An 18458-nucleotide genomic window follows, 5' to 3' on the forward strand; every position below is an offset into this window, starting at 1 on the left:
AAGAAACTGATCTTGTTTTGATTACTGACAGTATAGTGTCCAAATAGGACAAAAGGGACACAAAAGGCAAGGTGGGACAGTTCTGTCAAATTCCTGCTTTACAGAAAAGTCTGCCAGATATACTGCAGGACACATAGAAGAGTGACTGCCAAACTTTGCAAAGTCAAATTAAACAGGCTTGAAAATCCCTACTTCATAGAAAAGTCTGCCAAATAAGGATGTCCAAGCATTACAGAGGAACCTTGGGTGACTGTCCAGGCAGCCAGATCTCTCTGTTGTTTCTATAATATGGGAGCATTGAGGTAAAACATAGATTAATAGAAATGGGTTAATTTAAGTTTCAGAATAGCTGGAAACAAGCTTAAGATAAAACTGAGAATATCATAATGAAAAGTAAGTAAGTCTCCATGTCATAATTTGGGGACTGGTGGTACAAGAAAGCCTGCTACACACACACACACACACACACACACACACACACACACACACACACACACACACGAGAGAGAGAGAGAGAGAGAGAGAGAGAGAGAGAGAGAGAGAGAGAGAGAGAGAGAGGGATAGGGAGAGCAAGAGCAAGAACCCAAAAATCACAAACAGCATACTAATAAGTCTTTTAATGTAAAAGTTAACAGGTTATCATGAAATTTTATAGGAATGAAATTAATATTGAACAGCCAAATAAATTTATAAAAGATAGTCAGAAATGGAGGAATTATACTGTCCAATTAAGATACATGATACTATCATAATTTTGAGACACAATTCAACACAAATTAATTGAATGAAATAGAGTTCAAAAAATTTAAATATCTGTTATAAAATTATTTTTGACAAAGGTAAACATATTTTATTAAAATTAAAAATAGCAGTGTTACAACTACTGGGAGAACCATATGGGAAAATTAACAGCTATTCCCAATCAATCATTTGACTATATAAGTACCAGAAGTCGGATTTATGTCTAGAAGACTTAAAAATTTGATCTTGCCATTGACATGCCTTGAGACCTTCAGTGAATTCATTACTAAAATGTTACAATTGGTACTAGAAAAAGGAAACATCGCAAAAATTTACTTATTTATTTATTTATTTATTTACTATTTTTGAAGCTGAGTAACATGTAGTCTAGCCTGGTCTTGAATGTTCTATATACCCCACGCTGGCCTTGGACTTTTTAATCCTCCTGGCATATCTCCCACTATGCTGTAATAACATTAGTGAAACACTATGCCTAATTTACATTTTGTATTTTCTTTTCTTCGTTAAAATGCAATGTTGAAGTACAACACAGGGCTTGTGCATCTTCTGTGTGCAATCTACAAAGTATATTCTTTCCTGAGACTTCATTTTTTAATTTTGGAGGAATGTTTGCAGATGTAACAACCTGAGAAACTGAGTTCATGCTTATCATTGCAGCCTTATTATACAGGACAAATCATTTCTACTTTTAACTATACCAAAGATTATTAAGTGGGTAACATTTTAAGCTAGAAAAGTGATAGAGATTGAATATTAAAAGATATCATCTAACAAAGAAACAGTGACTGTAGATGATTAATTTGGGAAACAAAGTTTTCTCTTTTTTTTTTCTATTCCTGTGTTTCTTGTTCTTTTTAAGCTTTGGAATGTGCAGTTGCTTTTTAAAAAGGCAATCAAATTTCAAAAACATGGAGATGTGTATTCTCAGGTAACAAGTGCTAGTTGGTAATTTGAACTCTACATTTACATGAGATGCAGACATTGTGAACTGAGAAGACATCAAAGCAGGCGTGAAGTGTGTGTCAAGCTTCTAGCCCTCTCCTGCTGAGCAGGTTTCCAGGAGGTCTAGCAGCTTCACTGCAGGCATAGCTTCTCTTAAGAAGAGGCTGCAGGTGCCATCTTGAGCTCATGAAAAAAAAGATGATGACTTTGACATACTTGAAAAATAATTCTAAAGAAGTGTGCTGCAGAAATTTCCCTCTACTTCCCAGTCTCTCCAAATTTTGAAAGAGAAGAGAGAAGAAAATAAACACCCAAACACATGTGCAATCAGTTTCTTAACATTTTGGGGTTAGGGTAGAAACTTGTTTTATGTTAATGAAATTATGCCAGACAATAATATTGATACTTGTCTATTTTTGGAATCTGGAAATTTTTGTATTTATATGCTTCAGACTCTAAATTTTCCATGGGTAACCTGAGTAAACCATCACAACCGGTTCTTGACCTCTTCTGTTCACTCACCTTAAGTTATCCTTGCATCAACAAAATGACAAAACCACAGCTTTTAGAAGAAAATGTTTGGGAAACAAAATAACATTTGACCAAGTTAACAAGGCAAAAGTTTCAGCAATTTAAATTCAGAGAAAATTATGTGTTTTAAAACAAACTATTCTAATTTTTTCGTAGAAAATAATATTTATGTCACTTTGCAGTAACTAAAACATTACCATGCCCCTCCCTTTGTGAGTTGTAAATGTATTCTAAAAGTGATCTGTTCATCTTCATAACTTGCAAAAAGTAACTCATATCTCTCATTGGTGCTGGCCCATTACTATCTTGTTTGAATTCTTATCATCATTGTGGAAAATATAAAGGTTTTAGTTGAAATATTCAATATGTAGTGAAATATTGAAATTTTACCGTCAAACTTTTAATTAAAATTATAATCTAAAGTTAAGTGTTCATTTCCATAAGTGATTACTATAATTATTATGGTTGCTTTCTTTCCTTACTTGTGAGATATTTATATTAGAGTTATTTCTCACCAGCTTGAGTTTCTGTGAGTTTAGTTCTCTACTTAGTATTTTGTTTTGTTTTTCCCGTCTTCCAGGCTTACTTTGGTTGTTATAAATCTGGAGTATCTTTACTCTTGCATTGTTCCATCAGCTAGCTCCCAAAAATTCAATACTGAATTTGCATCTCTCTGTAACTGAGAACCTGGTATAAGTAGCACAAATACTCTATAGCATTGGGTGTTGGTGTTAGAATTAGAACTTTACTTTCTCCCATCCAGTCATCTAATATTATCCTCTTTTGGCCAAACTTTCTTCTCTATAATCTATTTTCTCTTCTATAGTTTCACATGTTTCCTATTACTCTAAAACAATATAGGAAACTAAGAATAATCAAGGTCCAGCTTAAACAAAGATGTATATAAAGAATTCTGCTTTAAGCAGTATAAGTATGAATAATTAGTTAGCTCATAAAACTTATTCATATATTTTCCTGTGCATACTGACTGTAAATTTTCTAACTGATTGTGATTGGTGCCCGAGTTGTGTGATTGAGACTGCTGTCCTAAACCCTGCTCTGATAGGGGAAGTCCTTCTGTGTATATTTTGTCCTATTAGTTAATGAATAAAAGACTGTTAGCCAATAGGGAAGCAAGATAGGTGGGACTAGGAGAGAAGGAGTATTCTGGGATATGTAGTCAAGAGTGATGCTGGGAGGAGAGAACGCAAGTCTGGCATTATCAGTAAGAAAAAAAACTTATAAAATATATATTAGTAATTATGGGTTAATAATTAAGTTAGAACTAGCCAATAAGAAACCAAGCAAACAGCCAACAGCTTCATAATTAATATAGTGTCTTGTGAGTTATTTGTGGGCTGAGACAGTGACTGGACCCAGGCGGCTGGTGGGAAGAATACATATGGCTCCTGTACTCAGGACATAAATTATTACTTAAAAAAGCTTAAAAAGGAAATTTTATAAACAAGAACAATAAAAAGCATGGCTTCTTAGTGGCAGTATTTTCTCAAGCAGAGACTTGCACGGCCAGTGTTGGGGATATACTTATGCCCATCATCTTGGAAAGACCATAGTTAAAACAGCTTCGGTTTTTTGCAGGTAACACACGTGGCCAGAAAAGCATAAAGATCAGTAAAGTCTGATTCAGATGAAGTAAAACCACTGAAAGGTTTACAATGTGCTTAAAAATATACATATAGAATTGGGGAAGAAAAAGAACCAGGATAGTGGTAAAAGAAATACAGAAGCTTGATTGGTTATCCATGCCTTTAATCCCAGCACTCCAGAGGTAGAGGCAGGTGGGTTTCCACAGAGAAACAGTGTCTCAGAGAAAACTTTAATAAATAAAACTAAAAGATATAGAGTAAAAATAATAAAAAGATAATTAAAAAGTCATGTAAAGATGGAAAATCACAGAGATTCTGGAGATTCTGGATACTGTATGATATTTTGTTTTTCAGTTGTACAATTGATAAGGAAGAAAAAGCTGCTGAAATATATTTGATTAATTCTTCTGAATTAATCCAACTTACATCTTTTGAAAAATGCCTTGACTTCAAAATTAAATATAAGGATATGTTACTTTGGAAAAGAGATTTTATTTGTGTTTCCACAGAAAAAGGAAACATGTGGATTCCTTCCAGACATCTATGGTTAATGAAGCAAGACTTCTTGAAGTAGTGTCCCTAGCAGTCCATCATCTGAAACAGTTGGGAAGATACAAAATACAAACCACAAAAACAAGAACTTAGAAAGGTTTCTGTGTTTTGTCATGACCACTATGGTATGAACAGTGCCCCCAACTAGCAGGAAGCAGTTTGGAATGAACAATGCCCACATTCCCAAATATTGTATAAATGTTTATTTTCATTTTACAGTGTATAATACGATATAGAAATTAATACTTTGTATCGGTATGGATTTTCATTTATTGATACAAATTTAAGGTCAATTTTGTGATATGTATATTTCTCCTATTGTTTAAGTATTGTGTTTATACTGATCTTTTAAATCAAAGTGCATAATTAAATACACATTATAGACAATTACTTTCAATACTCAGAAATTATAGTTAGGTTACTTAGGTTTTCTAGATATACAGAGATGTGTTTAGGATAGATATTTTTCAAACTTTTCAAATGGTTTAGAATTTTTTTCATGACAATCAGACACAACTATTCCTGACACACCAATTATGTCTGAATGGAAGATGGGCATTGAAGAAGCTCATTATGGACTTTGCTTTCAACATTACAAGATTAGTTATTTGGGCAAGCAAATGCTCTTGCCTGGATTGCTTGATGGTTGCTGTATAAACTAGACATTCATGACCCACAGGAAAGTGACCGCTGCACTTATGGACAGTCCCACAGGGTTCATGCTTCATGGAAGAGTCTGACAGACATTAAGCAGGACACAAAAATATGACAGACAAACTGCCAATGCAGATGGACATTTTAAAATTCCTGCTTTGCTGAGAAGTCTCCCAGACACACTGTGGCCTATGGGCAAAAGATGGATGTCCCAACATTAAAAAGGGACTTTGGATGACTGCAAGATGTCTCTGTCAATTCTGGTATTTATATATTATCCTTCTGTGTGGATAAAAGATAAGCTACATATAAGACTTTAGACTCACATAGATAGGATAGATGATAAAATACTTTCACATGAAGGGGGAAATGCTTCTGTGTATATGTTGTCCTATTGGTTTATGAATAAAAGATTGTTGATGGAGAGGAAAGCAAGATAGGCAGGACTAGGAGAGAATGAGGCTTCTGGGAAATGTAGTCAAGTGTGGAGAGTTGCTATGTGATCCCAGGAGAAGAGAACGTAAGTCTGGCATTCTCGGTAAGATAAGACCTTATAAAAATATTAGTAATTATGGGTTAATAATTAAGTCAGAGCTAGTTGACAAGAAACCAAGTAAATGGCCAACAGCTTCATAATTAATACATTGTCTCGTGTGTTATTTGGGGGCTGAAACAGCAGCCAGACCAAGGTAACTGGCAGGAAGAGACCATGTCATACTGTTCTATATGCTTTTGGGGATATGATTGTATTAATATTTGCATCACCCTAGTCACAAACTCTGGTAGGCCTTGCTGCAATGATGGATATTTTCTGTATCTTATTTAAAGAGAGTAGCTATTAGCAACCCATGGCTACTGAGGTTTCTAACAGTTATTAGTATGACAGTGAAATTGAATTTTGAATTTTATTTGATTTTAATTAATTTAAAATTAAAAAATCACTCATCACTAGGTGCTACATGCTGGTCAGCACCCGTTTCAGTTCCTAAGCCTCAGACTTCCAGCAGCTTTATTTTGGGTTGTAAATTTATTAAACTAAATGAAAACTAAAACACATTTCTCAGTGTTCCCTGCATTCTTGGCCTCAAAAGAGAAGTTATAGAACAAATAAGACAATTCCTTGAGAGATTTTTCCTTTAATAAATGGCCCTTCAGGGAACTTCACCGAGTTTGCCAAAAAGAAGATGCCATCTGTGGTTGAAGAACAGTTACATTCTTAAGCTTTGTTTGGACATTCCTCTTACCACTGGAAAATCTCAGCAAGGGTAGAATGGGTATTATGGCTTTCGAAAAATCGACTATTTAATGTCTGGATCTACAGGAAGATGGTTTTGGGCATTATGATTTTCAAAGAATCTACTATTTACTGTCTGGATCTACAGGAAGAAGTTTCCTTATTTTTCTACATAGTTATAGATGTGAGAACATATAGATGCATGAAAATAAAGGTAAAAAATAATGAGAAATTAGGGCTTAGAATTGTTGATTCTGGCAGAGAGGCTCAGTTGTTCAGAAAAGAACTAGGAAAGAGTGATATGTAAGCTAAGTCTGATTGAGGAATAGAATTTTATCATAACAGAGGGGCGGGAAGTATATGATGAAATTTTCGCATTTAGTGAAGGGTGATAAAATTATCTTACCATTTATACATATACTCATATATGGACATCCCAGTGTGTGTGCGTGTGTGTAAATGTCTTTCTCATTATACGGTATTTAGTTTACTACTAAGGGAGGGAGTTGTTTTAGCTGTCTTATACTGGTATATGCTTGTATATCTTATGATTTTTATTCTTCCTCGTTCAATTGAAGGAAAATATATTCTATATTCTATATTAATTGTTGCATATTTTACAGTTACTGTTACTTTCTATTTAGACTTATGGGATAAACATAGGCCTTACACATGATAAGAACATGATTTAGTACTGAGCAACAACTCCAATCCTGAATATATTATTTAATATTAATATTGAAATCTTTTGTATTTATTCATTTTATATTCCATGGAGAAAAAGAGTTTCTGAATGCACGCTCATGTAAAACAAAGTTCTGCTCATATGCAAACTGTGGCTATGGCCAATAAAGTGACTTTTATTATGGGAATTATAAGAGGACATTTTTATGTTTAGCATACATGCAGCACATATATTTTTATCTTTAGAAATGTACTGAGTTTACATAAGAAATAAAAAGAAATACACTGAATATTGCAATAAAGTCTTCAATATCAGAATATCACATACTCAAAATGTGTCAGAATATTACTTACGAAAAATGAAGGAGAATTTTAAACAAACTAAAATTTTATCTAATGAAAACCATTATTCTATCTATATTTCTTGATTCAGAACTAGTCATCTGCTTCTTTTGCCTGGGGTTCTCCAGACTTCTATTGTAGAAGTATAGACTCTGTTTTTCTAGTGAAATGAGAGCACTATAATTTCCCTGGTTACCAACATTGATTCAGTGCATCTAGCTTAAACAAATCTGCATGTGACTTTACACTGAGGAATATATTTTGAATATATTCAACAACTGAATATATTCAATCATTAACCATCAACGAAGCACCAGGACATAAATGGTCTTAAGAACATCCATACCCTAATCTATTGAGCCTTGGGCAGCAGATCAGTACCCATACCAAGTATACACACGGACTTTGGACTCCCATAGAACAATGTGAGGTACACTCTCACCCTGAACTCTTGGGGAAGGGTCTAGGCCCTGCCCTATATGAAATAACAGACTATGGACACCCCCATGGAGGGCCTCACCCTCCCTGGGGGAATGAGGGGATAACGGGGGGGGATGGGAGGAGGGCACGGGAGGAGGGGAGGGAAAAGGAGAGGGACCTGGAACTGACTTGTGAAGCAACCTTGTTTCTTATCTAAATTTAAAAAAAAGAATAAAAAAATCATTAAAAAAAAACAATGACTTCGAAAGTTAAAAAAAAAAGAACATCTATTCCCATGTTCAGGCATAAAAAACAACATAGAATTAACAGTGGTTATGAAGGAAGACATAAGGCAAAGCAAAGAGGGATGGGAAGCCACTCACTAAGGTACAGCATGCTTTAAGCCCATCTGTGTCCACATTTTAAGGAGAGTTCCTGATATGCTTATATTACATGGTACTTATAGGTCCTAGATAAATATTCATGGCATAGGTAGCTTTTCAGTAGAGCTGTATATGTAAAAAGCATTGTTTATGTTTAAAATAACTTCTAAGTGAATATGGTATCTGTTGAAACATTGTCTTTTTTAGTAGTTGTAAGGACAATTGAACAGAAACCCCATACTCAAATGAATGATCCTACTGCCTCTTTGTATAATCAAATAATTTCCACTCAGAAGTTTATTGTGTGAAATGTTATATGCTTTCCAGAAATGTTAATAGAATTTTGATTTTAAGAAAGTTCTCTTTCAGCCGGGCGTTGGTGGCACACGCCTTTAATCCCAGCACTTGGGAGGCAGAGGCAGGTGGATCTCTGTGAGTTCGAGGCCAGCCTGGTATACAAAGTGAGTTCCAGGACAGCCTCCAAAGCCACAGAGTAACCCTGTCTCGAAAAACCAAAAAAAAAAGAAAAAAGAAAACAGAAAGTTCTCTTTCTATTATAGTCATCATGCAGTAGCTGATGGAACCAGAAGCAGAAATTCACAGCTAGGTACTAAGCCAAACTCCTGAAAACCAGCTGTAGAGAGGGAGGAGTGATGAGCAAAGGGGTCAAGACCACGCTGGGAAAACTCACAGAAACAGCTAACCTGAGAAAGTAGGATCTCAAAGACTTCAGTCTGAGAGCTGGGGAACCTGCGTAAGACCAAACCAGGGCCCCTGAATGTGGGTGCCAGTTGTCAGGCTTGGGCATTCTATTGGGTGTCTGAAAGTGGAACCAATATTTATCCCTAGTACATGAACACATGTTTTGGAACTAATTCCCTTATGGAGGAATAGAGTATTCTCTCAGCCTAGATACATGAGAGAGGGCACTGGTTCTGCCTCAAATGATATGACCAATTTTGGTGATCCCCCATGAGAGGCCTGAGGAATGCAAAGGGGGGGGTGGAATGGGGAAATGGTGTGGGGCATGAGAGGACAGGACGTAGAAGGAACTGGGATGTATAAGTAAAGTGAGATTATTTTTAATTTAAATAAAAATTAATAATAAAAAGAAAGAAAAGAAAGTGTCCATGGTACAGTGACTGACAAGTAAGTCTTCAGGAAGAATTTTGGATCTAAATAGACAAGCATTTCGAGATAGGTTTGGGTGAGGGTTGGAAGAACATACTTCAGGTTAATTCTAAGTAGCTAAGAAGGAGTGTGAAGGTAATATAGAAATGTGTATGCGTGTGTATTTGTGTGCTTTATATATTTTTATGTGTGTGGGTATATGTAACATGTATGTGTAAGGCATATGTATGCATGCATTATATGTTATGGTGGAGGGTTATGTACTATGTATACCAAGTAATATGAGTATACTGTGTATGTGCTGCATGTGTAAAATTCATCTATTGAGTATTATATGTGATTCTTGAATGCATTCTATGTGTCTTTTTGCATGTTTATCTTGTTGTAAGTCCTATGATATATAGTATGTGCACGTGTGTGTGTGTGTGTGTGTGAGAGAGAGAGAGAGAGAGAGAGAGAGAGAGAGAGAGAGCATAGAGAAAGAGAGTGAGAGGACAGAGAGGGGTGTTCTTATGAAATCAATAGTGGAGTCACAAACTGATGGTAAAAAACAAACAAAACAGAAGTTCCTCAGTAATTGTAGTTGATTAATTCAATGTATTGTGTATGAAAAGGTTAATGACTTTTAGAAATGTTATAATTCCTAATTGCAAATAAGAAATACTCAGTACCTGCACACCTGGACTATCAAGATGATGTATTTTAGGAGGAATTTAGAATTAAAGAGCTTACTGCTAAAGTCAAGTATGTTTAAAAATACCTTTTTATCCTGAGATAATTTTTATCCTTACAGCTTTAGCATTTGCTTCACTGATGCCATGCTTCCAAATTCACCATTAGTGGCACATTCTTCATTGTGATTGTTTAATTTCAACATGCAAATGTTGCAACTAAATTGGGTAGATTTTATTTAACAGTGTAATATAAAGCTAAATGTATAGTTATCTTCCAAAAAGTATCAAACTTATTATGTTAAATTTTTGCTTCTTGTTTAGATCATAGCTGTTCAAATGTTAACAACTTTTGAATATTGTAATCCCTTTTTTGCATGTATTTGTGTGGATGTAATATTTAGGGTTCGCTAGAGTAACAGAACTTATAGAATAGAGTGATCTAAATATCTACTTGTCTAATATATATATAAACATATATATGATTTATTAGAATCATTTACAGACTGTGTCCCAGCTCATTCAATAATGGCTGATAATTAACAGAAAATCTAAGAATGCAGTAGTTGTTCAGTCTATGAGACGGATATCTCAACTTGTCTTCTGTATGTACTGGAATCCCAAAAATGTAGGCTCTAATGCCATTGAAGCATTAGCATAGAACAAAAGTTTCTTTTTTCCATGTTCTTATATATGCTCCTAGCAGAAGGTGTAGACAGTATTAAAAGTATGTCTGCCCATGGCAAGATCCAGATTAGAAGTAGATCTTCCTCTCAAATTAAGCAAATTCCCTTAGAGGCATGCTCTCCAGTTTTTGATTTTAGTTAATTCCAGAAATATTCAAAATGATAACCAAGAATAGTCATTGCAAAGTTTGTGTATATGTATAGGTGCATGTGCGTATGTGTACTCATAAGTATTTGTAGAGTCATCAGCCAGAGGAAAGTTTTTCACTGCTCAATCACAATAAAACTTGTTTGATTGAGTCCTGGTACTCTCTGTTCTTGGACTAGCATGTAAGACTCTGCTGACTGGCCAGCAAGTGTCAGGGATCCACCTGTTTTGCTCTCACTTTAGCTTGGACTAGAACAACACAGTACCCTTTTTTAAGTATGTCTTTGGGGAAAGCACTTACTCTCTCCTGCTTGTCACTAAAGAACTTTACTAACTGAGCACTCACCATTAACTTCTCAGAGTATGTATTCTAAATAAGATTCATCATTATTGAAAAGTGTCAAAACATATTTTTATCATAAAGTCAAAATAAAAGCAAAACAACTTTAAAAGCATTCTATATGGTTCATCATGTTTGCTTTAAAATATTTTTTTGAATAACTGTATTTATATGTGTTTAGTCATATTACACAGAACATATTTTATCTGAATTTAGGAATGTGCATTGAAAATCTAATTCAGCAAGAATTCATACACAATATTATAGATAGATCACAACTGTCTACCTACTGTTCTCTAACCAGTAACAGTGTATGTTTTTAATATTTATGTTGGAATTCAGATCATATAGTTACCATAATGAGGAGAAACAAACTGAAGCAATGTAGATAGAAAGAGACTATTTGCTGCTTATATCAAACATATATCTTCTAAGCTAAAACAAACAAACAAACAAACAAAAAACAGAGCTAGCACCAAAGTGAGACTAAGTTAAGATTATTATTTTGGTATATCAAATGCAAAATTCAAACAAAATAAAAGGAACAGGAAAAAAAGAAAATGAGGTCTGAAGATATAACTCAGTTATTGACTGCCTGCCTATCATTTATAAGATTCCCAGTTTAGTATCAAAAAAGCAAAACAAACAAACATAAAAACAAAAATATCTCAAATTTATTTAGTGAACACTTTTAGAATGTTTACCAAATACTTATTTTATTGTGAACAAAGCTTAATAATTCCATTTACTATAGAAATTAAAATACATTTTAGAATTCCAGCATTTCTCCAACAAAAGAGAGTTTCTTACATATTAGACCCATTATTGGTTTCCTTTAATTCAGTGTAACCTTCCCTTAGGTGATGGAGAAGGCACACCAAGACTTGCTGGATAAATTTCAACAATTTAAATATACTTCTGAAACCAGAGTCAGATTTTGCAAAAGTGTTGATATTTTAGGGAATGGTCCTTAGTAAGATACTGTCAAGGTAAAGAGTATTTTATTTGAGCTTTCTTCTGCAAATACATATTACAAAACAATTTCACCCAGAGAACCACATGCACACTTAAAAGGACGAGTGATAAAATACATCATATGAAGCTTTCTTTGGACAAACAAGGCTAAATTATTGCCACTGCAAAGCAAAATTTGGCAAAAACATCCAAATACATATCTTCCTGAAGTTTAGCTTACAAATAGCAAAATATTGAACCACGTATTTATTGTGAAATGATCAATAATCAGGAACCTTTTCTTATTGTAGTACATAATATCTCAATACCCCTGCATGTCACTCAAGGGGTATATGATTTGATTCATTATTGAAGAAATACTGCCAGAATAGACCTTCAGAGTAAGATATGAAGCAAAGAATGTTTTAGCAATGTCAGAGAGGTCATGAACTAAAAGGGTAATACTTATTTAATTATAACAATAATTCTATGCTTCCCACATGAAGTGAATAAATGTACTTGTAATTTTAATCTTCACCAACGCTCATACACTGAAGAAAATTTAGTATCAAATGGGTAGGATATGAAAATGAAACATATAATATAGCTAACATAATTTGCCTGTTCTACTGTTTTAAGGGAACATTTAGTAGGGAAATTCTGCTGAAAGTCTTACTTTTTTGTGTGTTTTTCAAAGTCCAGTTGCCTAAGACCTTTTTTTTTCATTTTTTCAATACTTTCACCCATATTTTGAAAGGGTTCAAATTTATTCCTATGAGGAGGCACATTATTTAATAATGTATAGCAAACCAGTAATGTGCTGGGCATCTTCAATTACCTTAGAAACAAAGTTGTGTTTAGGAACCTCATTTTCAAATTTATCATGGATTTTTTATTCATAAAATAGAATATTTTTATTTTGTTAGTGTTGTTTGAATGCCGAAATAAAATTACTTTGAAAAGTTTTTTTTTTTTTGGTTTTTACGAGACTGAGTTTCTCTGTATTGTTTTGGAGGCTATCTGTCTACCCCGGCCTCGAACTCACAGACATCTGCCTGCCTCTGCGTCCCGAGTGCTGGGATTAAAGGCATGTGCCACCACTGCCCGGCTGAAAAGGGTTTTTTTTTTAGTAGTATTTTTAAACCACATCAATCACCAGCATGGCCCAAGAACCTTTCAGGTACTGTAGTGACACACACATTTTGATGGTAACCAAGAATCTTCCAATAGGACTTATGACTGCGCAATCAAGAGGGATATCATTCCTGGTACTGTAAATCTATCTAACTACTCAGTTTTTACAAACCATGGTTATTGCTGGAAAAGTCTATAACCAATATTAACTAAACTAACATTAACCCTAATAACACCCATTAACATCTGTCCTTACACCCACAGACAAATACAGTCTTCACCTCTCACCAAGAAATCTTCTCTTAATTAGAGGCATGCAGAGTTGTGTAGCCCAGTCCCAAGTAATACATGTGTAAAAGATCCTGGCACCTAAGGCTCTAGGAACATGGAGGAAAAGGAAGCAGAAAGATTGTATAGAATGTATGAAATTAAAGTATCACCAACATGCCCATCCAAATGTAAGTTGACCAGGATGACACCAATAAACATGCTAAACTCGATGAAGAAAATCCTAGTGACCTCAATCCTACACAAAGTTCTATTGGCAATGACAGACAGCTTGGAATATGAGATGTAGCCCTCACTAGACAATAGTAAACCAGTTGGTTTTTCAAGTGTTAAGTGGTCAGCCTTGAAAACAAACATAAAGTATAACTGCATGGACTCAATAGGTTATATTTAGGAATATCTGCATACAATAACAATAAATGAAGAAAGAGGGGAATAATTTTAAGGAGGCCAGGGAAGGACATATGGGAGGTTTGAAATGAATAAAAGAAAGACATGAATGCTGGAACTAAATCTCACTCTCAAAAATTAAACAAACAAAAACAAAACCTCCAAAACCTTCCCCTTCCATCTTTTTTTAAAATGTGGTTATAACACTGAATGATTTATTTGTAATGGTGGAAGAAATAATTAGCAACATTGCAAAATCTCGGCCTAATATGGCAGGCCAATAAACAACGAGGCACCAGATTTGAAGTCAAAACCTAAGAAATAATAGATACAAAAATATCAATCAAAGCCTTAATAGTTGTGTGACCTGGGCAATATCCCTGGGCCCACTATCATTTTTACTAAAATGGAAGCAATTATTCGAGCTACACAGCTATATTATGAGTTTTAAATTTAATACTCTGTGAAAATGTGTTCTGTTCAAGTGATCATTTTTAATATTAAGTGATATTAACCTTGCATGACTCTTGGATCTGTTATTCTCAATATTCCAATCCACCTACCACTCTGTTTAAATTATGATTTATCAAAAATTTATTTCTACTGTGATAAGTGCCATTGATTTGTGAAACTGTTAAGTTTGAATGTTCAATTAACATTTTGCTTATTATTTTTAAATGTTACTGTCTCTTGTAGTAACCTATTATTTGGGATTTTTTGGTGAAACTTGTTTCTAAATTAAAAATTCTTAACAATTCTATCATACCTTATAATAAAAACTCTGTCTTTTCATTTATATGTTGTTGGTGGTTTAAAAATCATGCTTGCTTACCTTTGTATTTCCTAAGTGACTAATGAAGTTATAATACCACAAATACTACATTTTAGTTTATTCTTCTTGTTTATTTTGCTTTATTTATTATTTTAACAAACATTTTTACAATGTATATTGTGCTAAAATTGAGCTATTAAGGTTTCAACATCAACTTCACAAATGATAGGAATACAGTTATGATCCGGGATCCCTAAGTCACATTCTTATCTAATTACACAATAGTTTCATTCTCCTTTCAAACAATTGTAGTAAAATATTCTTATTCTTAGATCTTATTTATGGAAGCAAATGACAACTTCAAAGGACAATAATAAAATTTATGGGGCATGCAACAATACTGTCCTCATCTTTCAGATTTCAAATATACTGGTGTTAAGTTGAATTCCAAGATAGAGTATTTGATGACACACCAAAGGCCCTACATTACCTACAATCATGGCCTCTATTCATAATTTTCCCGAATGCAGAAGCTCATCTTTGAGCTTCCATGTGCTATCCATAATCCCATTGCTCCCTTGTAAATATCGTAAAATTTAAATCATGTGAACAGCAATTAGCAGAGAAAAAAGAAAACCAATACACAGTGAAAGTGTATTTTAAAACCTAGAATTTTATGTGGATAAAACTTGAAGAGCAACATATTACCCAGACCAATGGCTGCCAAAAAAAAAAACCTAAAATTTAATGGCGATGTATAATTTTGCCGTTTGTTATGTTGAAATTTTCCAGGATTTCCGTAGTTATTCCTATTTCATGTTTGATATGTTTGATATTTTTCCATCAGATAAAGTAAAAGATGCACAAGAAGTAATGTGGTGGACCATGCAGTAAGTGTAATGACCTCTTCTCTATAACTTGGCAGAGGTGGGTTTCCATAGTCTCTGCTAAACAACTTTTCTAGAAGTGAGGGTATTGACTAATGATTTCCCCAGTCATATAGTGTTTTTAAACAAAATCCATTTCTTTCTTGGGTTTCCAAGCACACTTATGCCAGGTTATTTTGATTTCTATATGTGTTTATCTTTTTTTCATTTGGTTTTTATGTGGAGTGAAATCAACGCTGGAGTATTACATGCTATAATGCTGGCTAATTTCACAGATTTGATTCGGTGCTGTTTGAATAGCATATACATCACACTTTTGGAGAAATACACATATATAAATAGAGTTTATTTTGGTTATTTCTGATAAGAATGAAGTGAGTCAGGCCTGTTCTGGACCATAGATCAACACTTTCATGGACTCAGCTCCCACGCCGTTGGAAAAATACTTAACTCCATTTGCCATACTGTAAGGATTTGTGCCTAAGAATGTGTTACAAACCCAGGCTGGCCATTAACAGAATATAATAGAGGTTTCAATGACAAATGGTAGGTGACTAAAAATAGCTCCTCTAAGCAACGGGATACCTACCACAGAAATGGTTACACCTTTTCCAAAGAAAGCCATGCATAGTGATTTTGTGAGTCTATTTTTATTGGTTCTATAAGAGCAGCATGTCACAAGAATATTTCCTTCCATATTCTGGCCATACTTTATTGCTCATGTAATGCCAGCATGTAGGAGGCTATAGCAAGATTGCAAGTCAAAAACCACTACAATAGACAGAATGGGAGCCTACCTCAAAAGAACAAAAAATATAGATATACTTTTAATTTAATATTTATAGCAAACAGATGCAAAGAAAAAGAGCAAGAAGAAAAATACATGTTAATAGAAAATTAAAGTTTTGTACAGAAAGAGAAACATGGCATGTACTCTCTCATATATGGATTTTAGACATAGATCTGGGGAGTGCCAGCCTACAATCCCATGGCCAGAGAATCTGGGAAACAGAAACTTCATTCAGTGGCTGATGGAAGAAGAGGCAGACTCCCTCGGTTAAGTACTGAGCTGAACTCAAGAAAGCCAGTAACAGAGAGGGAGGACTGATGACCAAAGGGATTAAGACTGGGCTGGTTTAACCCCCAGACACAGCTGACCTGACAAAGGTTAACTCTTGAATCCCAGGCATCAGCGTGGGAATCCAGCATTGGACTGATCAAGACCCCCTGAATGTGGGTGTCAGTGAGGAGGCCTAGGTAATCTATTGAGCCTTGGGTAGCAGATCAGTAGCCATCCCGAGTATACACACGGACTTTGGACTCCCATCCAACAATGAGAGATGCACTCTCACCCTGAACTCTTGGGGGAGGGTCTAGGCCCTGCCCTGTATGAAATGACAGACTATGGACACCCCCATGGAGGGCCTCACCCTCCCTGGGGAAATGAGGGGATAATGGGGGGGGAGGGCCCGGGACGAGGGGAGGGAAAGGGAGAGGGACCCTGAACTGACTTGTGAAGCAACCTTGTTTCTTATCTAAATTTAAACTGAAAAATAAATTAAAAAAAAGAAAATTAAAGGTTTGAATGCTAATTATATTAGGTTGCTAGAGATTCTGCCCAATTCATAATCCCCCATGTGATGGTACACCAGTCTACTCACAGAACCATGGTGAACATGAGTCACTGAACTAAGGCAATACTAAGAAGGTGATAAACTCAAGGTTAAATAAGGCTCATCATCACTTGGTTTGTTTAAGCTACACTTCTTTCTGATCCAGGAGCCTTTCCTTCCTTTGTGTCAACAACATTCCTGAAATATTCCAGCATCCCCATTCGATCATGTCAAATTGGATGCAGGCTGCTATCCTTCACTTATCTCTGTGGTTAAGAGTGCATTTGTAGGCTCTAGGTTAGTACTACCCTCAGTGGGAACCTCACATTGAATAGGCTATATTATTATATCAATATGTTATTTGATCATTGTCAACATTTGCTTCTGCCAAAAACAGGCCTTTAATTTTTATAGCTTTGACTTAACAATATATCGTAAATGAATAGAGCTCTGGTAAGTCACACCGTGGATTACATTTCAATAACAATGGTTATTTTTTTACTTCCATTGTTGTTTTCCTAACACAACTCAATACATTATTTCCTCAAAATGTCCTTTGAAAGACTTTGTAGAAGTAAAGACCTCTGTCATTGAGTCTACCTTGCTGAAATGTCACTGAAGGAATGAATGTCTATTTATTCTGCAACCTGAGCAACTTCTTTATACCTACAGGTTCTTACTGTGTAGCTTTATATATGTGTCTATACTGGATTGTTTGATTCTTACTCAGGCAGAATAAAACTTCTCGTCATAATCAAAAGCTGTTTTTAATGTAACTCAAAGGAGAAACTGATTCATAAGAGAGAACATGGGGGACTGAAACTTGATGTCATTTATTCCATATTTAAAATTTACTCCAAGGTCTTACTGTCTCTCCCTTCACTGTGCATATGTTGCAGATTCAGACCATAAACAAAGTTAATTGTTTGCTAATCAATTAGTAAACAGTGCTTTCTTAATCCCAGGAGAGGAGGAATGATAGAAGAAGCTCAAAATTCGAACATATCTCAATACACGATTTTTCAAAAAAGAAACTTTATAATTGGTATTGTTAAAATGCGCATCAATTAACTGTTTAAATTAATTACTAGTTTCATCTATAGCATTTTGTTACAATATATTTGATTATATTGATTAACTATTTAATTTAATTCTAGTTTTCATTTATAACATTCTTCTTACAATATATATTGGTCATATACTTCCTCTCCTCCATTTCTTCCTGATCTCTCCCTATCCAACCTCCCTAACTTCATTCTCTCAATCTCTCCTTCTGTCTCTCTCACTCTCTTTCTCTCTCTCTGTCTCTCTCTCTCTCTCTCTGTTTCTCTCT

Source organism: Mesocricetus auratus, unplaced genomic scaffold, assembly GCF_017639785.1.
Source record: "Mesocricetus auratus isolate SY011 unplaced genomic scaffold, BCM_Maur_2.0 Super-Scaffold_100006, whole genome shotgun sequence".
NCBI classification, from domain to species: domain Eukaryota; kingdom Metazoa; phylum Chordata; class Mammalia; order Rodentia; family Cricetidae; genus Mesocricetus; species Mesocricetus auratus.